The sequence below is a fragment of the Pungitius pungitius genome, chromosome 3 (assembly GCF_949316345.1).
Source record: "Pungitius pungitius chromosome 3, fPunPun2.1, whole genome shotgun sequence".
Lineage (NCBI taxonomy): Eukaryota > Metazoa > Chordata > Actinopteri > Perciformes > Gasterosteidae > Pungitius > Pungitius pungitius.
The window spans coordinates 16996818-17022601 of NC_084902.1; the positions used below are offsets into that span (position 1 = coordinate 16996818).

Below are 25784 nucleotides of genomic sequence, written 5' to 3' on the forward strand. Positions count from 1 at the left end.
TCCACTTGAGAGCTAAATGTGTTGACGTTATAGCTCCTGTTTTTAGTTTTAAAATGGATTCAGTTACATTAAGCTGATGCTTTTATCCAAAGCAGCTTACATGCATTACATTTTTGCCTGGGGAGCAATTAGGGGTTAAGTGTCTTGCTCAGGGACACTTCAACATGGGGCAGTCGGAATTCGAACCGCCAACCTTGCAGCTCCCAGCGCACTGCGCTACTCCATGGGCCACCATCGCCAGTTGGCTCCTCTCACCTGCTCGGCAGCCGCACCTGGAGCTGGTTGTGAGTTGTTCCTGTAAGCTAATCAATACCAATCCCTTTAAGAAGCGACCTCACTGATACACCAACTAACACTCCACCTTACTGGCTCCAAATATGAAATTGATTTAGTCCACAGACACTTTAATGGCCTAGAGCTTAGTCATATCATTCCACTGCTGGATGAATTAAGCGTGGCTTCTCAGTCCCAACCATCTGTGCCCATGAGTTCACTTTTGGCTGAACACTGCTGTGGGGCGGAGGCCCTGTGGATGTAGACAATATATCCATTTCCTCCTGTTCTACTACTTCCACTCCATTATACATATTTTAAAGCTCAAATAGTTTTGTAGATTCAGATTAATAAAACAAAAAATCCCCCCATAAAAACAAAAACAAAAATAATGCAATGTTATAGATTAAGATAAATTCACAGAATACCCGTCAGGTAGAGTATACTATGTATTAAAATGAGCTCCAACTTTACTAGCGTAAAAATTAACAAGTGGACACATTAACATCAATCAATATAATCCAATAACCAGAGGTGTCAAAAGTATTCACATTCATTACTCAAGTAGAAGTATAGATACCAGGGTTTATTTAACTTTACTTTATGCAAGACGCTGCCCTACTTGCAGTTCGCTGTTGTGTCAGATCCTCAATTAAGTTAGAAAAAACATATACGGCCAACCCATGGTCATGAATATACTCATTTAACGTTATATGGACTTTACATGAGGAGGAGGAGAAGGGTTCATGTGGCTAAATACCAACTTAGATCAGCTTGTACCGCGACCACCGATCTGCGGAGGAACTGATCACCGAACACCAACCTGCCTCCTGAAAAAGGATCCTTGCACCACTTTACGCACCCGGCGTCACTCTGATTTGCGTCATCTGCATGTGCATCGTGGAGGAAACCAATAAGATGTCTGGATGGTAAATGTTTACTCTTCTCATCCAACCACAATAGAATTCACTCAATCGACGGCGCGATTTATCCGGATCGTTTTTTTGTGTGTGTGATTTTGAACGATGACAAGCCAACAAGCCAAAAGAAAATAGGAGTAACGAGACGTTTTTTTAAATGTAAGAAGTAGAAAGTATATATTTGCGTGAAAATGTAAGGAGTAGAAGTAAAAAGTCGTCTGAAAAACAATTACTCGAGTAAAGTATCCATCTTCAAACCGCTTATCCTGTACTCAGGGTCGCGGGGGGGGCTGAAGTCCATCCCAGCCAACAGGGAGACAGGGTACACCCTGGATTGGTCGCCAGCCAATCGCAGGGCAACACATAGACAACAAACAACCATTGACACTCACATCCATACACCTACGGGCAATTTAAAGTTCCCAATCAACCTAATCCCCAGAGCATGTCTTTGGACTGTGGGAGGAAGCCGGAGTACCCGGAGAGAACCCACGCAGACACAGGGAGAACATGCAGACTCCACACAGAAAGGCCACTGGGTGAAGTTGAACCCAGGACCTCCTTGCTGTGAGGCGACAGTGCTAAGCACCACACCACCGTGCTGCCCCCCAGCAAACTATAGATACCCAAAATTTCTACTTAAGTACAGTAACAAAGTATTTGTACTTTGTTTCTTGACACCTCTGCCAATTACACAATAGTAGCGATTATAAAATGGGACTCTGTATTACCAGTGCTTTTGCAATTGGAAGCTGATACATTTGACCATTTCTGAAGTTCACAACACTTATGAATAACACATTTTCTTTATTGCTATTTAAAACCAAGTTGAGATTAGACTCTGACTTTGAATCCTAGAAGTGACTTGTATTTCTACTGTCGTATTACTACTTTTACCTAGTAGTTATTTCACCCCTGTATTTTTTCTGACCCCCACATGATAAATGTATTCCTTTTTAAAATGTATTACTGCGCTAAATTAAGGGATAGGATTATAAAACATATCTAATTATGGAAACAAAGAGCCTGCAGAGCCTGACGGAGCAAAGCCGTAATTATGGAACTGACCCTGTAACACAACCTCCCCATCTATCAGGATGCTGCCAGCCACTGATGAGTGTAATAACAGAGCAGAACACGGTGCTTCTCCCAGGATCCTTTTCAAAAGGTCAAGGAATACATATCAATCTATTAGAGTGAATATTTCCCACAGGTATTACCTCACCTTTTTCACAGGATGGATGTCTTTATAGGTCTCTTTGTCCGCACTGGTTTTCTTATATCAGCTCAATATCAGCTCAGGTTGTGATATTCCCCGTGCTTTTTCTCAGAGGTTCCCAGGATGTCAATGCGTACTGAGCAGTGCTGTATGGAAACAGACTGGACTGTGGAAGTTAAACATTTCCTCTGGTCCAAGGAATATAGTGTTGTTTGGCAATGAAAGTCAAGTGTGCCCTGGATGAAATCCTATCAGCTACAACTACAAGAGTGAGTACAGGATCATCTCTAGCCTTGTTTAGGTCAGGGAGGGACAGCACGGTGTAATCCCTAAAAGAAGCACTTTGTTTATTAGCATTAAAAAAAGTTGCCTTTCTATTAGGACTTTTGATAGATGACATGTTTACAAAACAAATAGATCTTGTTGTTGAGATCTCATAATAACTTTAAGTCCATTCTCACTCAAAGTCAAATGATGACCCTTTGTCCCGGCCCCTCTGTGTCCGATACTGACACCGCCCCTTAACGTCTTCACGACACTTAACAAGGAGACCCATCAAGGTCGTTATTGGACAATGAGAGAGATCCAGTGGTTTGATGACGTAGTATGAAGACATAAAAAAACAAGGAGTGTTGTTGAGTATTTGTGAAGCTCCTTACTAATGATAATTCGTTTATATTTGAGTTTTTATTCTTTTATATATACGATTGTTAATTTACTTATAAAACCTTCCCTTTTCTTCCACGTATGCACCACTCACCATGACAATTTCTTTGTCTGTCCAACATACTTCGCAAATAAATGTTTCTCATTGTGATCCTGATTCTGATTTTACTTACTTTACGTACTTATTTTAAGCTCGGCCCTGATATTATTCCTAAACCTAACCTTTACATTCACAAGTCTAGCCACATTTAGTCTAGTTCCCTACAACCTTAGTTAGAAAGTGATGCCAGACGTTCTGACCAATGAGCAGCACACAATGAGTTGGGACGAGAAGGTGAGCACACATAACATCTAACATCTAAACGCGTAGCCAAACCAGTAGGTTCAAAAACCAGTCGGCACGTAACAACGGAGCTGGAGGATGCCAGATCGTTTAAGAAGTAAGTGAAACATGATTCCTTGCGGCTATTTAACTAACAAACTAACGTTAGCTAAATGGCGCCACGCATCTTTTAGCTAAAGTTAGTTAAACTTTAACTGTAGCGCGCAAGGAATCCTGTTTCACTTCCTTCTTAAACGATCTGGCATCCTCCAGCTCCGTTCCTCCAAAATACGCTCGCTCCCGTGGGCAGCTACTTCCGTTTTCGCTTTCGTGTTTTGTTGCGGCGTTCGTGTTGCGTTGTGGCATTTGCGGTTGTGATGTGGCTTTTGTATTTTGTGTTGTGGCGTTCGTGTTGTGTTGTGGTGTTTGCGGTTGTGTTGTTGCTTTTGTATTTGTCTGAACCTTCTCGGCCACCGTACACACCAGCTGTGATGTCTAATGTGAACCGACACACAAAATCACCACGGATACACACATTGGAATGAAGCAATGACAACATATACCCTCCAACTGTTGATCAAGGTTACGTAATAGCAAGTGTAAACCAATAAAAGTCACAAGTAGTAGGTGGGAGGGGATGATCAAACACAAGACTTGGGCCAGGAAGACCGCTATTCATGTCCCATATGAAGCCATAAGTAATGTAACTGCACGGCACTGTTAACACTGTTACATAACATTATTAGTATCATTATTAACAATGTTACATAACATATAAGTCTGCTGAGGTTGGTGGTTATTTATTAACACAGTTGTGATGTGTTTTACAGTGGAAACAGAGCTACTTGAAGGGATTCTTTAACGTATAGCTTATGTATGTCAACTTCAGTAACTGGTGTCACCTGCACGCATGGTAGGACTTATATGTGGCAGAGGACATGAACGGTTACAGGGGGGAGGAACATTATTGTAGCTGTGTGCTGTTGAGCAGCACCTTCACCATTCTATTGCTCTTTGAACACTTCTAATGTCTGTTATGCCCTCTTATGTGTACATTTATGACATATGGAAGTTGTCCATCTTGTTTGCATGGCCCAAAGATACAGCAACGGGAAAATGTCACTTATGGATTATACTGGATGAATTATAGATTAATCCCAGGATGCAAATGGACCTACTGTGTGTGTGCATGTCCATATGCTCCTGTGCTGAAATCCTTTGGCAGATTGATGCCTGTGACCCACAGGCTATTTCTTTGTTTTTAATCGTGGCCACAGGACACGCACACACGCGCATACGCAAGCGTCACAGACTTATTCATTTAAAGGCTCCAGCTCATCTATAATTCATATTAATATCAACACAATCCATATCAAACACCTCTGCATCTTCAGTCTAGGGCTCTTATTTCACTCACTACATTCTCATTCATAAATTGTATAATCAGAAAATCTATATTATATTTTCATATATATGAAATCTGTCATCAGAATGTTGCATCTTTTTGCCTGTGGTGTGTGGGTATGTAGTGTGTGAGCGCTCCTGCTGCTCACTGCAGCAGGAGCGCCACCTGCTGGTAGCAGATGTACATCACCCAGTACCATACCAGCACTTGTTTTTTGCCCAGAGCCCACACCCTCGTTTTAGTCTTTATTGTCCAACTATATTTCAGCGCCGAAGGAGAAAACCTTTAGGTGGCCTTGATGTTAAATTTGCGTGTCTATTCTGTCTCCCAAATGCAATTATGATTTAATAAAGGTCTTGTTTAATGATTTTTACACCAGCGTCAATTTACCAAGACCAGATTGGTATCAAGTGACAAACTAGATAATTACGATTAAAAGACATCAGTAAATTGGGTAAACTCCATGTGCGTGGACCTTATGGACATCCGTCATGAAGCCTTACATTTGTTATTTTGGTTGTTGTCATCTTGGATTTCTAAAGGGCGTATTTGCAGGGTAGAGAAGTGACTTAATCTGGCAATCTCAGTAAGCCCCGCCCTAAAGCCCTTTCACTTCAAAGGGATTTTGACTCATGATCCCCTTTGACCCCTGCAGGCCGGTCGTCAGGGACAGATAAACTGAATGTCTTAACTGGGACATACACGGTGGTACTCCGGGCGTCAATGTAGCTTTGTGTTGACAATGCATCCTCATGTTGGCCGCTCAAGCCCAGTCAGGACACCACGCCGGAAGAGAAACCACGCCGGAGATACCTCTTCCTGCTGCAGTTTAGACTCCCATTGAATCAAGATTAAGCACCGTAATCAAGCCGGACCGGAACTAATGCTTCCTGTTTACCCACTGATTTGTTTACCTGTGGGCAATGAGCGTGGTGGTTTATGTGGCCACCAGCTAGGCCTTCTGGTGAGACATAATACCAAGATGGACTTCCTTCACATCTACTGAGGATTACTGGCAATCAATTAATCACACCATCACTACATTAAAAACACATTGTCAAACGTCTAAAACTGAAAAGGCCTCAGAGGTTCTTCAATTGGGTTTCAAGGCAATCAATCAATTAATAAATCAGCAAACAATGTAGGGTCTGTGTTGTCTAAAACCTAATAGACAAGAGTCGGAATTACATGTTTTAAATTGACATCAAAATATGTCACACCATTACATCGACCATGTGTATTTAAAGTACGGGGAGGCAAAGTTTGTACAAAGCAGGGAGGGAAGTAGGAAATGGGAACGGAAGGGAATGCCAAAGCTGGGGAAAGGGAAAGTAGCTGTGAGAGAAAGCGATTAAGGAAAGGAGCTGTGGAACCAGAAAAGGGAAAATGCATGAAGGAAAGGGCCAAGGAGAAGAGACTCAAAAGAAAACTTCAAGCCCTGACGTGACCATTTGTAAAAAAAAAAAAATAAACACTCGTCTGTTTCCTTACGGGAACAAAGAATGCATAAAAACCGAGAAAATCTTTGACAGCAAAACTGTATCAAAATGTTTACAAACCCTCACACAACCTCTGCAGGTAAACCCAAGCTTAAGTTGTTCTCGTTTAATGCATCACTACATCCCACACAGGCATCATGGCTAAAAATGCTTTTCATACAATGACTTGATCCATTCATATACAAAATCCGTTTTGTGGTGTGGTTTCCTATAAGAACGGAAGGAAGTGCAGGGACTAAAGGGAAGGAGGCACAGGGAAAAATGAAGGACTTACTTACTTTTTATTAACTTTACTATGAATTTCTAACAGGGCTTTTTTTAACTACAATTTAAATATCAAACTATGAACTTGAATATTGTATAAACATTATAAATTATGAATATATTTTAACAGGGGTACACTTTCCTAAAGAGAGCTTTATTTTTGAAACCTCACCAACACATTTACACATGAGTGTATGATACTGCAGGTACTTAAACGTTACCTTGCTCCCACTGATGGGCCCTTGGAGCCAGAGGAAGAGGCAGCGGAGGACGGGCGGCGCAGCGCCTCAAACACGGGGCACACATTTACTTCCACTCCACGACCTCGGGGGTGCTTAGTTATATTTGACGTGCACCCTCTTATGCATGAAACAATTTTGCTGCAAATGTTGCATTTTGCCAAGTTTTCGGTTTTAAAAAATAGTCAGAACCGTACCGTTTTAAACGTAAGGGTACCGCGGTACCTTTCTAGTACCGATACACCGTCCAACCCTAACTGTACTGTATTGTCGCAAAAAGGTAATTACCCTTACTACCTCTAGCTCTAAATAAATCTTCGGATTATGGTGGACACAGTGAATCTACTGATGTTTGGTTGTACCCATTGTCCAGCCTCCCTCGTGCTCATAACATGGTCAATCACAGTAGCTCTGATTTCATCAGATATTACTCTTCTTTGTCTTCGCTGACCACCTCGACCTCCTCTTACACAAAGTCTTCCTTTCAGATTTCTATCCATTGTAGGGACTCACAAACTAGTGCTCTCTGAACTGGTTTACTGTTCACTCACATCATTAGCCACAAGTGTGATCAATTTTGAGTTGTTGTGTTCAAGTGGTGACACCGGTGCTTTCATTGTGTTTGACTTTTGTCACCTGTGCTCACCATTATGCAGCACAGGTGCATCACAATGAAAATGTGTTGGCAAGTTGTGTCTAAACAGGTGAAAAGTGCTGATGGTTTTGCCAAAAGAGTGATTGATTCAATCAGTGGGTTCAGGCAACTGAGCATTTGGTTCAGAGAATAGGGTTTAGTGTTTTAGTAATTGAGAAGAACTAAGAATCGGGCTGGCTAGATCCCTGCAGACCCTTCACACCCCGGACACAAGCTGATCTAACTCCTCCCCTCTGGTAGGCGCTACAGAGCACTGTACACCCAAAGCACCAGACACAGGAACAGCTTCTTTCCACAGGCCGTCACTCTCATGAACAATTAACCTCATATCTGGAACACATATTTATATTGGACTACTAGCAGCTTCATATTTATATTGTACATATCAGAAAATGTTTGTGCTTATTTTTTGTGTTCTATTTTTTTGTCTTCATATTTCTGTTGCTATTTGTATATCTGAGAGCAATGTGTAACCGGAGACAAATTCCATGCATGTGCAAACATTGTTGTAATTCCAAGCTGAATTCAAAGATACAGCAGGTGAAAATCAAGTTGTTTGCACAAGAGGGGAACACCAAGTGACAAAACCAAAGAACCGTTTCTGACCATTTGGGATCCATGCCACCTGTTTCTGCACATGATAATATATCAGTCTTCTTAACAGTGCCATATACTGTATTAGATAAGGCGCACTTTCAATGAATGGTCTATTTTCAATCTTTTTCATATATAAAGCGCACCGGACTTTAAGGCGCATTAAGCAAAGAAAAAAAAATAGTCAGATAGTAAGTCAAACTTTATTTAACGCGTTCACAATAACTCAACATTATTCAAACGTTAATGAGCGTATTCACAATAACTACCAACCTTGTTCAGTTCGAACACGTAAAAAAGCAGTTTTGTAGTCGTACTAAAACATTTTGACTTGGCGCCGTGGGCGCCTTGTACCACACACAATCGCTTAGTAAGCCAAACCAGAATTAATCCATATATAAGGCGCACTGTCGTTTTTTGAGAAAATGTATGCCTTTTAAGTGCGCCCTAGAATGCAAAAAAAACGGTAAATGAGTAATTGGATGAATGCATCTTTCTTTGAAAGAAAATAAAGCTGCATTGCTCTTAATAAACCAAAGTAGTGGGCATTTTGCATTTGCAAAATGGATTGTCTATCAATTGCATACATTACTTTTTTTGGAATGATAGTCCAAGGCGAATGCCTACAATGTTCAGTGCAATGACATCTTCTGTTTGGAGAGCAGTCAGCAGTGTGACGCCTCCACCGTCATGGCGTTTTTGTTGGCAAGGTATTTGGGATAGCTTGGTATTTATTTTTGCAAGTTAGGCTGTTGCAGTGGGACTGTTTTAATGAAAGATGTGCTAAATAGATTGAGAGTTTTTGTTATCAACATTTAATGATCAGTGTTTTTGTTCATTTTTTGATCCCCCCCCCCACAGGAACCCAGGAAACACACACACACACAAAGCGGGTGAAATAAGTATTGAACACGTCACCATTTTTCAGTAAATATATTTCCAAAGGAGCTATTGACATGACATTTTCACCAAATGTTGGTAACAACCCAAGTAATACATACATACAAAGAAACTAAAACAAAGAAGTTCAGAAATAAAGTTATGTGTAATAATGTGAGATGACACAGGGAGAAAGTATTGAACACATGCAAAAAGGTAAGGAAAGCCAAGACAACAGCTGAAAACTATCAGTAATTAAAAAGCAATCCAGACCCTTGTCGGTGCAAATTAATATCAGCTGGTTCAGTCCCAACTGATGGCCTACAAAAAGGTGTCATTGCCAAGATGTCACACAAGACACATCCCATGATGGGTAAAAGCAAAGAGCCGTCTCAAGACCTTCACAACCTAATTGTTGCAAAACACAATGATGGCATTGGTTATAGGTGCATTTCTAAGCTTCTGAATGTTCTAGTGAGCACTGTTGGGGCCATAATACGGAAGTGGGAAGACAATTATTTCACCATAAATTTGATTCGACTAAGTGCTCCTCGCAAGATTTCTGACAGAGCAGTGATAAGAATAATCAGAAAAGTTGTCCAAGAGCCAAGGACCACTTGTGGAGAGCTTCAAGACCTGCAATTAGCAGGTACTGTTGTCTCAAAGAAAACAGTAAGTAATGCACTCCACGCAAGACTCAATTGCTGAAAAAAAGCATGTTGAAGCTCGTTTAAAGTTTGCTGCACAACATTTGGAAAAGCCAGTGAAATACTGGGAGAATGTAGTGTGGTCAGATGAGAGCAAAATTGAACTGTTTGGATGCCATAATGAGAATAATAATAATCCTAAAACACCATACCAGTGAAGTTTGGAGGTGGGAAAATCATGGTGTGGGGCTGCTTTTCAGCAAATGGTACTGGCAAACTTCACATAATTGAAGGAAGGGTGAGTGGGCAAATTTACAGAGACATTCTTGACAGAAATCTGCTCCATCTACCAGGATGATGAAGATGAAACGAGGGTGGACATTTCAGCAAGACAATGATCTGAAACACACAGCCAAGGAAACTCTTAACTGGTTCCAAAGAAAGAAAATAAAGCTGCTTGAATTATTGCCCAGCCAATCACCTGACTTAAATCCCATTGAAAATCTATGGAAAAAACTGAAGATCAAGATTCATAGAAAAGGCCCACGGAACCTTCAAGATCTGTTTGTGTGGAAGAATGGGCCAAACCAGAGCACCAGAGCAATGCATGCGACTGGTTTCTCCATACAGGAGGCGTCTTGAAGCTGTCATTACCAACAAAGGCTTTTGTACAAAGTATTGAATAAATATCAGTAAGCGTGTTCAATACTTTTCCCGTGTCATTTCACAATATTACACATACTAATAATGTATGTATGTATGTATTACTTGGGTTGTTAGCAACATAATTTCATGTCAATAGCTCCTTTGGAAATATATTTAGAAAGAAAAATGGTGATGTGTTCAACACTTATTTCACCCGCTGTATGTGTACATGTATACGTTTGCTCAATGATAACGTGTGTGGCTCTTGAAAGAGCTGTTTGGTTGTGCTTGAGCATACGGTGTCTCTCCACGGGACAGTGTCCTCGGCATTGAAGTATGACGTGAAGTCTGTGAAGTCTGGTGTCCTCCAGACACCGTTCCTGTAGAAGTCGGTGAAATTCACCAAGCTGTCTGCGCCTACAGATCCTATTTAGTACAAAAACACAACTCCATTTGATCTGACCTGAGTAGAATTTCCACAACAAGTACAGTCGGGTTGATTAAGGAAAACAATGGCGAAAAGTTGATGTTTCGGGGTGATAAACCACGCACCTTCTCAGTTGCGTCGGACAGAAATACGCCATAGTTCTACTCACAAAATATCAAAATAGTTATATTAGAAAAGTTTGCATGCATGTCTGCTTATGACAAGGTCAATAGTTAAATTCAATCAAATTACCCCAGAATTTCAAGTTAATTCCTATTTATTCCCGTATATTTCCGTGGAAAGTTTCCAACTTTGAATATTACCGGAATTTTTAAACCCTAGTCTGCAGCTCAATGCGGCTTAATGATGAACAACACCAAAGAAACGCCGCTACGCCCATGGTTTAATACAGATTGTCAGGGTATGGGGTTGGGTATCGAGAATCGATTGGAATCGGGACTAGATTTGCGATTTACCCGGTATCGTTCAAGTTTAAAATTCGATTCCTAGTTTCGATTCTCAGTCGGCCGGCGCCGACCGGAAATAGAAACCGCTGAACACCAACGAACAAGCGTCCACCGGAAAATGTTAGCATAACAGAGCGATCGAACATGGATAGCGTGCCTCGGCGGTCCAAAGTGTCCCTGATTTGAGGTTGGGAGAGTTGGCAACCCCCTATGTGTGCCCCGTCTTTGACGCGCTGCGCCGACTGTCCTCCGCTGCCTCTTCCTCTGGCTCCAAGGGCCCATCAGTGGGAGCAAGGTAACGTTTAAGTACCTGCAGTATCATACACTCATGTGTAAATGTTTTTTTGTGAGATTTCAAAAATAAAGCTCTCTTGAGCAAAGTCGACCCCTGTTAAAATATATTCATAATTTATAATGTTTATACAATATTCAAGTTCATAGTTTAATAATCATATTGTAGTTGAAAACAGCCCTGTTAGAATTCCATAGTAAAGTTAATAAAAAGTTCATAGATGGAGAAAGTCAGACTATTTCCTTCAGAAAGAGCCTTGGTTAGCTTAAACTTTTTTGACCCTGCCTCTTAAAAGAACCGGAATCGAAACAAGGAATTGGAATCGGAATTGTTCAAATTCAAACGATACCCAACCCTATTACGGTATGTAAATAAAGTTTTTCAATCAGCTCAGGAATTGAAATGTGTATAAGACCTGAGCTTTTCCTGGTGCAGTGCACATCACGGACCACCCAACAACATGACAGTGTGTAAGATTAACTACAATTGAAATGACACGTCAGCATGAGGGAGGATCACTTAACTGCCAACTAATCATCACTACAAACTGTCTATATAACTAGATTTGATGTTTGAGGGCAGCCTTCAGAAGGCTTGACTCTAATGAGCACATTAACCTACTTCTCTAATCCCAGAACATATAAGTGACATTTTTCATTCAACATGTTATCAGGGGAGAGCGCGAACGCAGTCCCCCACTACCAGAAATTATGCAATCGAGATTCCCACATTTGGGGAATTCGCAGAGGTCAGCTCAACCGGAGTGCAATGGCTAAGCCTCGCCCTGGGTGAACCACCTTCTTGATCATGGTATCTCCCTTGCCAGGTAAGTATGAGTTGTATACATCAGAGTCAGGGAAGTCTTTCACACACATACCAAGCTGACCGATGGTGCTGTCCATCAAGACATCACCAAGAAAACAGACAGAGGAGCTGCAAACCCACGGGAAGATCATGTAAAGTTATAGTCACCAGGGATGTAGATTATATACATTTTACTTCAGACAAGATGCTCTTATTTGCAATGCTGTATTTTCACAACAAAAGCCAACCTAAAATCGCCAGCTGCATCTATTCATCTCCAACATATGAGTGACTAGTCATCAGAAGGTTCAAATGAGACAAAGCTAAACACAACTGCAATAAAAAGTTATTTGTTCCCTGTCTGGTATTCAAAGGAAAGAATAAAATAACGTAACAAATTTGGTTCTTTAATTTCAACCACTTCCTGTTTCTTTGTTTACTACTAGTGCTCTAGCGACACACTGCCACCTATTGGTCTGGAGTGGTAATAACACTACATGTTTAGCAAATATAAAAAATACAATTTAACTAGAACTCGACTTTATTGCAGTTGTGTTGCAAAGATATAGCTCTGCCGAAGAAATGACAACTGATTGAAGATACAGCAACGTAGCGTGGTAACAGCAATAACAATGAACGGTTAGGATTTTCAATTTTCAGTGCAAAGTCTACAGTGACTGTAGACACTTACGGGTTATGATTGGTCAAACTGACAATAGACTTCCAATCAGATCACAGGAGCCGACTGTGGACGACCAATCAGATTACCGGTGGCAAATGTGGACGACCAATCAGACCTTTACCCAAACAGTAAGGCACGAGCAGTTACCCAACGATTTGAATTGATGTATGTAAGTATGTTTACAATAACTACGAATTCAGGTTCCTTCAATCAAACTTCTAACTTTGACTATCGATATCAATGCAACAAACAAGTAGAACAAGCACAGAACGTTTACTATAGAAGATTTCTTTTAGACAGTTTTGGGGGGTGCACCGTTCCTGGAGGTACTGCAATACCAGGTCGATGCGTGGAGTGGACGGAGCAAGCCCCTATTCCATCTCCCTATTCCAAAAATCAATTTAATATATGGTCCCCGGGTAGGGGACGTATCAGATATTAAACTGATAAGAACAGATACTACACTTGATCTTAGCCAAAAGGCCGAGAAGCGATAACGTCATCACGGCGGAGATGAGCAAGTCATTCCCCTCACTGGCACTCTCACGGATGGTTAGCGAACTGATCTACAACTTAATTCATCACCAAATAAAACAACAAGAGTCTATAATAGTGAAAATGTACCACTGGTGCGATTTTGTTTGCGACGTTCAGGTTAAACTTGTGTTTAGAAATTAGTCTCCATGTTTACTTCCGGACACGTGGTATGCTTTAGTCCAATGAGAAGTGACGTTACAACACGGATAAATATCATGTCCAACTAGCAGACAAAATTAAATATAAATTATCCTTATACAAGTATCCGTGTATGCTTTCCTAAACGGCGCGTAACGAACCTCGTCAGTTCGAAAGATAAATGGTGTAACGCTTCAAAACTCCTTTGCTGGTCACCAACACAGCTGTCTCTAGTGGGGAGGAGAGCTAACAGCACATGTCACGTCTCGTGCCTCCCACCGATGATGAAAACCCTCCGTAACTCAGAGAGTAGAACAGAAAGTCTGACACCACCAGGGAGAGAAGGCCGGCACTCAGATGCGTGGTTAACATTACACTTGCACACAGAGTTGTTATAAGCCGCTGTAATAGCAGGATAAATGCGGAGTAATAGTTGCGAGTCCCACTACCTCGACGGGAAATCAACGCTGTAATAAGGCAAACAATGTCAGCGGTGTCCCCAACACCAGCACACACGTAACGTTAGCAAATTAGGTTTGAGTAAATCTTTCCATGAAACTACTGCATTGGTCTGTTAGTTTAACAGGTATAATTGACTAGTACAGTGTTGTTGTGACGGTAACGTGGAGCCGAGTCCTGGCGTATCGTTAACAGTCCGTTAGCCCGCTAATCACCATGTGATCATGGAGGTGAAGTACCTTCAACCTGCAGTTATTTCAGCTTAAAGTCAGTCTAGACCAACGTTACATCAAAGACAAGGCGCCTCTTGACGAATATGAGTGTTGCCACGACTCAGTTTTCATTCCGCAGAGTTAAAACGAAAGAAAAATCAGTTTGATATGCTAACTAGCAGCTAGCATTATTTAGCTAACCGTTAGCTAGCTTAATTAAAGAACAGATGGTGCAATAAAAGACCCTTAAATAGACGAAAACAAGTTGGCTTCCTTGGAATTGCTAACTTAATAATGTAACTTAGCGCTATTATTCCTACAAGAATTGTCTATTTCTTTAGTCAAAGGGAACTTACTGAAAGCTGTCTTCGGTAGATGCTGGTGGGCGAGGTGTTCCAGTGGGAGACAGCAGAGGTGTGTTCGCTGCATTTGACCGTGTGCTGAACGAGCTTTAGCTGTTAGCAGCTAGCTTTAGCCCAACTATCTAAACACACTTTTTTTGTCAAGTGCGACATTGGACATACAACGTTTTGCTGTTAGGAAATCCTACATACCATTTTACTCACATAGAAGTGGTTATGAAAAATAAAATGAATGCACACACAAGATTCAGAACAGACAACAAATATAAGAGAATTATTGCCTAAAACGAGACTGTGTTTGATTCCATCTTTCTCTCTAAATGCCCCCCGTCAATATGTATCCTTCTTTATCCAAAAAGCTACAGGGACATTTGTCTTTTTTGAGACCCTAATGTCAAAAGCTACACATTCAAGCAGACTTCTGTTTAACCATTTTTAATCTCTTTGTAGTTTTGTGAGTTTTTAGTTGAAGTAGCATCTGGAGACAATACATCTTCTTTTCAGTCCAAATTTGAATCCCATTGTTTGCTTCTTGCTCGTTTTGGTCATATTACTTTGACATTTTTCTCTTTGTGGGCATTGTTTGTGTATCTTTTTGGTGTTGCTGCTTCTCTCTCTGGGCATTTTCTAATGGCCATTTTCTGATGGCCGGTTGCTTGCTGCCAGAGGATTTGCTGGAGTTTGAGCTGAAGGAGTTTATGGTGAGTCTGAATGAATTCAATTCGACATGGCGGCATCAAACAAGTAACATATAATTTCTTTTGAGTTACTTTTATTTTTTCAACATGGGCTCCTAAACCATATTTGCTGTATCCATTAATTCTGACAGCTTCATTAGCATATTCTTGCTGTGCACAGAAAACCTCTATTCCACTGCACAAACATACTTTTAATGAGACATGTTACACTATTTAAGACTAACATGACCATATATAACAGCGGCACATAATCAATTGATAACATTTTTGTTTTTTAAATAAAAGTGTTTTGTTTAAACCGTTCTTTGTCTAAATATCACAATTAAAAACATGATTGCAAGATGGTTGAATGCAGAATTCTTGATGTTGTTAGTAGCATCTTAAGTGCATTTCATTTTGTGGCATCACAACTAATATCAAAGGCGATCTTGCTTCAATGTGCCATTCCAAGAAGAGCGTTCTTCATCTTTGGTATTGTTTCTATAATTGAACCAATTAGACTCAGCTCATTCAGCTTTTGATATGTTTTCATTACCTTTTTTTTACACGATTGTTTATTATAATGTCATCGGCTATCAATGTCGTGATTTTGTTTAACTTTTATTTATTTTTGATGTTTGATTTGTTCTTGCTACACCAAGGTCACTAACTGGTGGACCGCCCTCCGGATCCGGACCCAGAAGTCGTCCCATTCGCACATTCGCATTCGTCTTTGTTTAAATCACAAAAGACGATTGTGATTTAAACAGCGCATTTTTTGACCTGGGCATCTTTACTCGTCTTTACGGTAGTGGTTTAAAGCACAGACCAATTGCATTCGAGTTTAACTATCCGGACCATTCGAGTATTTGCATTATAGGCAGGATTATGACGAAGGTAGATTTGTGTCTTTATTATGCAAACAAAAATTTCTTGCATTGCAAACTAAATTTGTAAGTAAATATATATAAACTGAGAATAAATGATTTGTTAGTTTTGCTTATGAAACGATTGTTGTTGCTGTCAAAACGAAAAGCTTTAGTTAAAAAAAACGTTGGTTTTGAATTAAAACGTTCTGGTCTCGGAGTTTGTACGTGGTGGGCGGGGATTTTGCCAAAATCATTTAAAATGCAGCAGCACTTTACGTTGTTTTCGGGTTGTTAGTGTCGCAGAGTGTTTTATTTAGGACAAATGGAGGGCTGCTGTGTGACATGAAGCCACGCTTTCTACGTGCATGTAACGTTAGCACACGTTAGCCCGCAGGGGGCGAACAGTGGTTACACGCACCTGGACGTGCCCACGTTAGCTAAGGTTAGCTACGCATCAATGGCACAATTTAAATAAATCCTATGGGCTTGGTTCTCCCCGACCGAGGTACTGTTGTTGACACTAGTCACCTTTGGAGGATTGGGACGCTACAGGTAACTTACCTGTGCCAGAACCAGATCTGCAGGAGGTACTGTGTGTACCTTACACATAGCACAATAACAAAGAAATGCAATTTAACGCAAGTTATTCATTCATTTGCTATATCACTCTAACCTAAATGGAGACATATTAACATTATATCGTCTCGACTCTACAATATGTAAAAAAACGAAGCCATTGCTATAATCATAATGAATGTGTTTGGTCTCAGTTCCTGCTGGCAGAACATGATGAGGAACCCGAGTGCTGATGCACAGCTTGGGTCACAAAGGTCCTGCTGCACTGCACTGGATTCCTCTTCTTCTGGACGGGACATCTACATGCAGGTCCTTCAACCGGCAGTAGTTAAAAAAGTTAAAAACATATCACAGAACCATGCTCTTGCCAACAAATATTTAACGTATTCATCACACTTCCTGCAGCATTCTTAATGGCAGTTTGCAGGAGTGTTTAAAATATTCATAATCTTTAATGTGGGCTACTTGGAATGTGATGGTGTCTGTACAAGCACTGACACATGGGTAACATACAGTGTGATTCCGACACAAATGATACCATTTCACAGTAAGTTTGAATGCTTGCCGATTGTAGGAGCCAGTTCTAAATGTCAATGTGTGGAAGGTACCAAATTGGGCTAGGAGGTGTCCTCATGGTGCATGGTATACATTTCTGTATAGGTGGGAACTTTCTGACATGTGGGGAGGCATTGCTAGACCGAGGAGCACACAGTTTTTCGACCGCTCCGGGCTCTGTCACGTTTGTTTGTTTGTAAGTGAAACAGCTGAATGCACTTGAAACGGTGAGAAATAAAATACGCTTTAAATCAAGAAGCAAGGCCGGAAGCTGTTTATTCACAAGACACAATGTAATAGTCTAAAGTCTATAGTTTTAGCCTGTCTATGCAGCCCCTCAGTGGCTTTAAGTTCGGCTTAGCTGCTACACGGATCTTCCAAAAGCAGATGTCTGTGAGCTTAACTGGTCATCTGCTGGATTGCTGAGGCTACAGTCAAAGACTGTTCTGCATCGTCCCCATCAGGTTGTGCATTTTAGAGAGAAATACAAACTAGGACAAAATAAATCTCTCCAGTCATTTTATATGCAAACAGTAAAATATAATGCTCATTGCAACAGTTATATGTTATAGAATTAGGGTGGAAATCTGAACTTTCAATCATAAACTATTATTTTCAATGAATGGTTGGACATACCTGCTATAGTTCTAGGAGAAAATGCTCAATTACAGGACAGTTGCATAATTGCACTGCTGCCATCAAGGTAAAAACCAGACTAATGAGACATTTAACTGGCTCATTGACATGAGTGCATGCCCGGCTGTTTCAGTTTGCACTGAGGATCGCTCCATCACCTGACTCTGTCCCTGCCTTTGTCCCTCCTTTGTCACTCACATTTCACAGCTGTGGCCCTTGAAATCAGGGACACATCTTATGTAGTAACGTTAAGTAATGAGTCCTCCTTGGAGAAACAACATGAGCCCACATGAAAGCGGGGCTTCATGTCAACACAGCAGCCCTCCATGTCGTTCCTAATAAAACACTCTGCGACACCAACAACATGAAAACAACGTAAAACAGAGCAAAAGTGTTTTGTTTTGAGAGCAAGAACAATAGTTTCATAAGCAAAACTAACAAATAATGAATTCTCAGTTCATATATTTTAACTTACAAACTTTATTTTTGGTTGCAATGCAAGAAGTTTGCCCTCGAAACATTTTTTTTGGTTTGCATAATAAAGACACAAATCTACCTTCATAGATAATATTGTCTCAATACTGCAGACATAGGAGAGAGGTAGCGGCCAAGTACAAATAAAAAAAACGGTAGGAAGAAAAAGAAAGATTGCAAAATTTGAGAAAAAGACGAGTGAGACACAATGAGCTCCTCCATGTGAGGTGGAGAATGGCCCTGATGCATTCATGCCCAGAGTTAAAATCCTGGCAGGACAAACTAGAGCTCAATTATCTTTCTTGCCCAAAAAGTGGTGGACTGTTACATTTTTTTAATGTGTTTGGATTTATTATAGATAATTTCCTGAGACTGTCGAGTCTAAATGTGAAGCAGAAAAGCTTCAAAATCAAGCTTTACTTCCCGTTATTTTATTTCTTCTTATTGAATCACTTTATTTAAACATGGAGAAATTGTATTTTTTTAAATAGACCCCCTACTTTCATTTAGTTAATTGAGAAAACATTATTTATATTTGCAGTCACACATATATGTTTAGTTCTTTGTTACGTGACAATAAATATTTAAAGTCTTTGAATCATGCTGAATTCATTCGATTTGTTAGTCGTGTATTGATTACATGCAGATGTTGATCCAACTCTTTTCCTCTATTTAATCACACTAAGCAGTCACATGATGATCTTCTGGACCTTTGCTTCTAGAAATGTTCTCTAACTGGACCTATTTACATTTTAGTTGAATACCCCTGTTCTACAGTGAATTTATTTATTACCTTTTTTGAATGTTGCTATATCAGAAAGTGCAGAAGTTCTTCCGGTTTGATTGCAGTTAAAGAAACAGAGAAAAGGATTTGGTTTCGTGTTTTAATGATGCACTTACTCTCTGATTGACCCGCCCCCCTCCGACAGTCAGTTCGCCTCCAGGGGAAACACTGTGTGGTGACTGTAAACATTATAGTAAAGGCCTATCTTATCAATACACTGTACAATATTGAATGGCTGATTTAATTTGCAAATTAGAAATAGACTTTTAGTCTTTACTGCATTTAAATACAATAAATGAGGAAAAAAGGTAGGAATTGCCAACCTAATGTCTACCAATTACAATTTCTACACTATTTAATACCAAACATGGGTGTAGCTGTTTGTCTGAACATATTGACGGTGTTGCCAGCAAAATGGGTCGGGGCATAGCTATGATCAGTAAGTGCTTTGCTTATTCACAACTCTGTTTGTCAAGTGTCACAGTTTATTTACGATGCAATACAGCTGCACCTTTTTTACAGGATATATGCACAGTGTAAACAGCTGTTGTTCAAACAACAGTTTAACCAGCGTGTAGATGAGCCTGTAGAGCTGAGCACTGACGTCTTGTTGAGCTGGACTTTGCACTTATCCATCGGTAGCCTCTGGATCACAACAACATCAACCAGATGTTCTCTATTTGTGCTGCAGTGGAGGCAGATGCTCCAGTGAGCTCTGTACAGCTGGTTGAACTGCTTCTCATGCTCCTCCACTTCACTTCAAGGACCGTGTTCCTCTGCTCAGCGGAAAGAGTCAGCTTGTCCTCTGTCGGGGGGATTTATAGCACAGCAAAACTTTTCCAGTCTTTGGAAGCCCTGAAGCAGGTTTTGGGCTGTTGACAAGTTGCCATGTAAATGCAGTAAGTTCAAATTAACACATTGCTCAGCAATCAATGCATCGCATTTTGTTCTACCAGATTTACATATACTCACAGAGACCAGAGGGTGAACGCTGGGAGTGAGCCTCCTCGTCGCTCTGGTACGCCTCTGGATCTGGATCATGGCTGCCCATGCTGAACCTCCTCCTTACCCGTGCTCCATCTGAACGGGTATCCAACCCCAGCAGCTCGTCAGAAGGGACATTGGCAGGGCCCCGGACGTTGTCGTCCACAGTCTCTCCGAATAGAAGCAGCAGGTGTTGAGGCGCTTCTGTAGTTCCGTCCTTTGGCGGCAAACACGGCGTCTGAGATCAGGTTTGTATTCCACCAAGCAATGGCACTCATCAGGTGAACTTGAGTGGGCCGTACAGCACAATGGGGACCTGAGGAGAGGATCAACTTTAATGCCAATTTGTCTTAATAACTCCACACAAGTACACAGCTGGTACACATCGTGGTAAAACCTTCAATATATCAATATATATATACACTCACCGGCCACTTTATTAGGTACCCCATGCTAGTAACGGGTTGGACCCCCTTTTGCCTTCAGAACTGCCTCAATTCTTCGTGGCATAGATTCAACAAGGTGCTGGAAGCATTCCTCAGGGAGTTTGGTCCATATTGACATGATGGCATCACACAGTTGCCGCAGATTTGTCGGCTGCACATCCATGATGCGAATCTCCCGTTCCCCCACATCCCAAAGATGCTCTATTGGATTGAGATCTGGTGATTGTGGAGGCCATTTGAGTACAGCGAACTCATTGTCATGTTCAAGAAACCAGTCTGAGATGATTCCAGCTTTATGACATGGCGCTTTATCCTGCTGAAAGTAGCCATCAGAAGTTGGGTACATTGTGGTCATAAAGGGATGGACATGGTCAGCAACAATACTCAGGTAGGCTGTGGCGTTGCAACGATGCTCAATTGGTACCAAGGGGCCCAAAGAGTGCCAAGAAAATATTCCCCACACCATGACACCACCACCACCAGCCTGAACCGTTGATACAAGGCAGGATGGATCCATGCTTTCATGTTGTAGACGCCAAATTCTGACCCTACCATCCGAATGTCGCAGCAGAAATCGAGACTCATCAGACGAGGCAACGTTTTTCCAATCTTCTATTGTCCTATTTCGATGAGCTTGTGCAAATTGTAGCCTCAGTTTCCTGTTCTTAGCTGAAAGGAGTGGCACCCGGTGTGGTCTTCTGCTGCTGTAGCCCATCTGCCTCAAAGTTCGACGTACTGTGCGTTCAGAGATGCTCTTATGCCCACCTTGGTTGTAACGGGTGGTTATTTGAGTCACTGTTGCCCTTCTATCAGCTCGAACCAGTCTGGCCATTCTCCTCTGACCTCTGGCATCAACAAGGCATTTCCGCCCACAGAACTGCCGCTCACTGGATGTTTTTTTTTTTCGGACCATTCTCTGTAAACCCTAGAGATGGTTGTGCGTGAAAATCCCAGTAGATTAGCAGTTTCTGAAATACTCAGACCAGCCCTTCTGGCACCAACAATCATGCCACGTTCAAAGTCACTCAAATCACCTTTCTTCCCCATACTGATGCTCGGTTTGAACTGCAGGAGATTGTGTTGACAATGTCTACATGCCTAAATGCACTGAGTTGCCGCCATGTGATTGGCTGCTTAGAAATTAAGTGTTAACGAGCAGTTGGACAGGTGTACCTAATAAAGTGGCCGGTGAGTGTATATATATATATATATATATATATATATATATATATATATATAGAGAGAGAGAGATGAAGGTGGCTAAGAATAAGCTAGTAAAATGTGTGTCACACCATATCACGCCACTCTTAAACCCCTTTACCTGCAGGGGGCTGAACTTAGTCTGCATTCATTTCCTTCAACAATTATTCATATCGTGAACAATTTATAACAGATACGACATGTCACTCACACCGTTACGGTTTCATGATGGTGATAAAGTCTTCAAACTAGAAGACTAGTTTTTTATTAGCTCACGATACGATAGGTGCTGCTGGAGGACCCAAATGCAGAGACACAGTGGAACAGAGGGATGAGTAATAGTGTTTGATAATAAACAAGGAAGTCCAACAACACATAACCACAGTGCACATCGCAGTCCACCCGACAATAGCATACATTGCACCAAGCATGAGGTGAGGGAGAATCTCTTAACTGGCAACTGATCACTACAAACTGGAAGGTACAAGATAAATATATAGAAGCCTTCAGGAGTTTAAACCCAGATGAGACGAGTAGATTACTGGTTCTACTTCTCTCATCCCAGAATAAATGACGTTTTTCATTCAACATGTTATCAGGGGAGAGCGCGAACGCAGTCCCCCACTACCAGAAATTATGCAATCGAGATTCCCACATTTGGGGAATTCGCAGAGGTCAGCTCAACCGGAGTGCAATGGCTAAGCCTCGCCCTGGGTGAACCACCTTCTTGATCATGGTATCTCCCTTGCCAGGTAAGTATGAGTTGTACACATCAGAGTCAGGGAAGTCTTTCACACACATACCAAGCTGACCGATGGTGCTGTCCATCAAGACATCACCAAGAAAACAGACAGAGGAGCTGCAAACCTACAGGAGGTTCATGTAGAGAAAAGTCATAGTCACCAGGGATGAAGATTATATACATTTTACTTGACACGTTATGCTCTTATTTCCCACAATGCATGGCTGTATTTTCACAACAAAAGCCAACCTAAAATCGCCAGCTGCATCTATTCATCTCCAACAAATGAGTGACTAGTCATCAGAAGGTTCACATGAGACAAAGCTAAACACAACTGCAATAAAAAGTTATTTGTTCCCTGTCTGGAATTCAAAGGAAAGAATAAAATAACGTAACAAATTTGGTTCTTTCATTTCAACCACTTCCTGTTTCTTTGTTTACTACTAGTGCTCTAGCGACACACTGCCATCTATTGGTCTGGAGTGGTAATAACACTACATGTTTAGCAAATATAAAAAATACAATTTAACTAGAGCTCGACTTTATTGCAGTTGTGTTGCATTAGATATAGCTCTGCTGAAGAAATGACAACTGATTGAAGATACAGCAACGTAGCGTGGTAACAGCAATAACAATGAGCGCTCCTATGTCTCCTCTCTCCCCCCACCTTTTCTGTCTAGCTAGGATTTTCAATTTCAGGGTCAGTCCACAGTAGTGCAAAGTCTACAGTGACTGTAGACACTTACGGGTTACGATTGGTCAACCTGACAATAGACTTCCAATCAGATCACAGGAGCCGACTGTGGACGACTAATCAGATTACAGGCGCCGACTGTGGACGACCAATCAGATTACAGGCGCCGACTGTGGACGACCAATCAGATTACAGGTGGCAAATGTGGACTACAAACCAGACCTTTACACAAACAGTAAGGCACCGTTCCTGGAGGTACTGCAATACCAGGTCGATGCGTGGAGTGGACGGAGCAAGCCCCTATTCCATCTCCCTATTCCAAAAATCAATTTAATATATGGTCCCCGGGTAGGGGACGTATCAGATATTAAACTGATAAGAACAGATACTACACTTGATCTTAGCCAAAAGGCCGAGAAGCGATAACGTCATCACGGCGGAGATGAGCAAGTCATTCCCCTCACTGGCACTCTCACGGATGGTTAGCGAACTGATGTACAACTTAATTCATCCCCAAATAAAACAACAAGAGTCTATAATAGTGAAAATGTACCACTGGAGCGATTTTGTTTGCGACGTTCAGGTTAAACTTGTGTTTGGAAATGAGTCTCCATGTTTACTTCCGGACACGTGGTATGCTTTAGTCCAATGAGAAGTAACGTTACAACACGGATAAATATCATGTCCAACTAGCAGACACAATTAAATATAGATTAATCCTTATACAAGTATCCGTGTATGCTTTCCTAAACGGCGCGTAACGAACCTCGTCAGTTCGAAAGATAAATGGTGTAACGCTTCAAAACTCCCTTGCTGGTCACCAACACAGCTGTCTCTAGTGGGGAGGAGAGCTAACAGCACATGTCACGTCTCGTGCCTCACACCGATGATGAAAACCCTCCGTAACTCAGAGAGTAGAACAGAAAGTCTGACACCACCAGGGAGAGAAGGCCGGCACTCAGATGCGTGGTTAACATTACACTTGCACACAGAGTTGTTATAAGCCGCTGTAATAGCAGGATAAATGCGGAGTAATAGATGCGAGTCCCACTACCTCGACGGGAAATCAACGCTGTAATAAGGCAAACAAAGTCAGCGGTGTCCACAACACCAGCACACACATAACGTTAGCAAATTAAGTTTGAGTAAAGTGACATTACCTTCATTAGCTTCCCATGAAACTACTGCATTTGGCAGTTTAACAGGTTTAATTAACTAGCGCAGTGCTATTGTGACAGTAACGTGGAGCCCGCTAATCACCATGTGGTTATGGAGGCGAAGTACCTTCAACCTGCAGTTATTTCAGCTTAAAGTCAGTCTAGACCAACGTTACGTCAAAGACAAGGCGCCTCTTGACGAAAATGAGTGTTGCCACGACTCAGTTTTCATTCCGCAGAGTTAAAACCAAAGAAAAATCAGTTTGATATGCTAACTAGCAGCTAGCATTATTTAGCTAACCGTTAGCTAGCTTAATTAAAGAACAGGTGGTGCAATGAAAGACCCTTAAATAGACGAAAACAAGTTGGCTTCCTTGGAATTGCTAACTTAATAATAACTAAGTATAAACTAAGTACTAATAATAACTAATAGTAACTTAGCGCTATTATTCCTACAAGAATTGTCTATTTCTTTGGTCAAAGGGAACTTACTGAAAGTTGTCTTCGGTAGATGCTGATGGGCGAGGTGTTCCAGTGGGAGACAGCAGAGGTGTGTTCGCTGCATTTGACCGTGTGCTGAACGAGCTTTAGCTGTTAGCAGCTAGCTTTAGCCTAACTATCTAAACACACATATATTTTTGCCAATAGCGATCTTTCACATACAAGAGAAATAAATTATTTCACACGGTAGATAAAATATATGTAGCATTGTAGCTCTCCTGTTGCACCTGCTGCAATCATAAAGAGCAATAAAATCGAGACAAACAAGGAGAGTCAATACAAAATAAATGCTTTTCAAATCTTTAGTTCCTGTACAGCGAGCATAGATATAAATTCCAATGATCAATATTCCGCAAATGCCAATGAACTTAGACACATTTCAAGTGTAAATAGTTTTACATCTTCGTGCAAATACATGTACATATTTTAGATTTGACATATTCAGGCGCATAAATAGTTGTAAATAGTTTGCATTTAATTCATACATAGTATTTTTTATGACAAAACTCCTGCAGTTTTTCAACATCACCAACACAAATTCCTGTTGTGGAACATATATATATTGCTTGATTATGATCATGAAAAAAAAAACTAACACTGACAATTTTGTCAACCTCACTGGCAATTAATTCAGAATAATAGAGAATAGAGAAGGCAAGCTTGGTGCAAATCCAATGTTGCCCAAAGCTGAATCTATTTAACGATGCTGTGCGTGATATTTCTGGTTCATAACTGATCTACATGAGTGGACTTTTATCCATTTCTAAGCATGATTTGAAGTATAAACTATCTATAAAACAGTCACAGCCTCAGTAGGATATTAGACCGCCTCCAGTCTGAAAGTTGAGGTGTTAAAGTTGACTTTTCTCTGAAAACTACAGA

General features: G+C 41.1%; 1 long non-coding RNA gene and 4 other non-coding genes across 5 annotated transcripts; all 5 read right to left on the reverse strand.

Annotated features, from left to right (window-relative positions):
• Window positions 1-12083: 12083 nt before the first annotated feature.
• On the reverse strand, window positions 12084-12247 carry LOC119223623 (U1 spliceosomal RNA). The gene has a single exon (XR_005120965.1). It is a non-coding gene; the product is annotated as a U1 spliceosomal RNA (small nuclear RNA).
• Window positions 12248-13203: 956 nt separating this feature from the next.
• On the reverse strand, window positions 13204-13394 carry LOC119223539 (U2 spliceosomal RNA). The gene has a single exon (XR_005120937.2). It is a non-coding gene; the product is annotated as a U2 spliceosomal RNA (small nuclear RNA).
• A 5021-nt stretch (window positions 13395-18415) lies between these two features.
• On the reverse strand, window positions 18416-24998 carry LOC134127046 (uncharacterized). Its single transcript, XR_009955985.1, has 3 exons — window positions 24894-24998; window positions 20151-20478; window positions 18416-20050 (listed from the first exon to the last, which is right to left on the reverse strand). It is a non-coding gene; the product is annotated as an uncharacterized LOC134127046 (long non-coding RNA).
• Window positions 22405-22568, reverse strand: LOC119223621 (U1 spliceosomal RNA). The gene has a single exon (XR_005120964.1). It is a non-coding gene; the product is annotated as a U1 spliceosomal RNA (small nuclear RNA).
• On the reverse strand, window positions 23478-23668 carry LOC119223518 (U2 spliceosomal RNA). Its single transcript, XR_005120932.2, has one exon. It is a non-coding gene; the product is annotated as a U2 spliceosomal RNA (small nuclear RNA).
• Window positions 24999-25784: the final 786 nt, after the last annotated feature.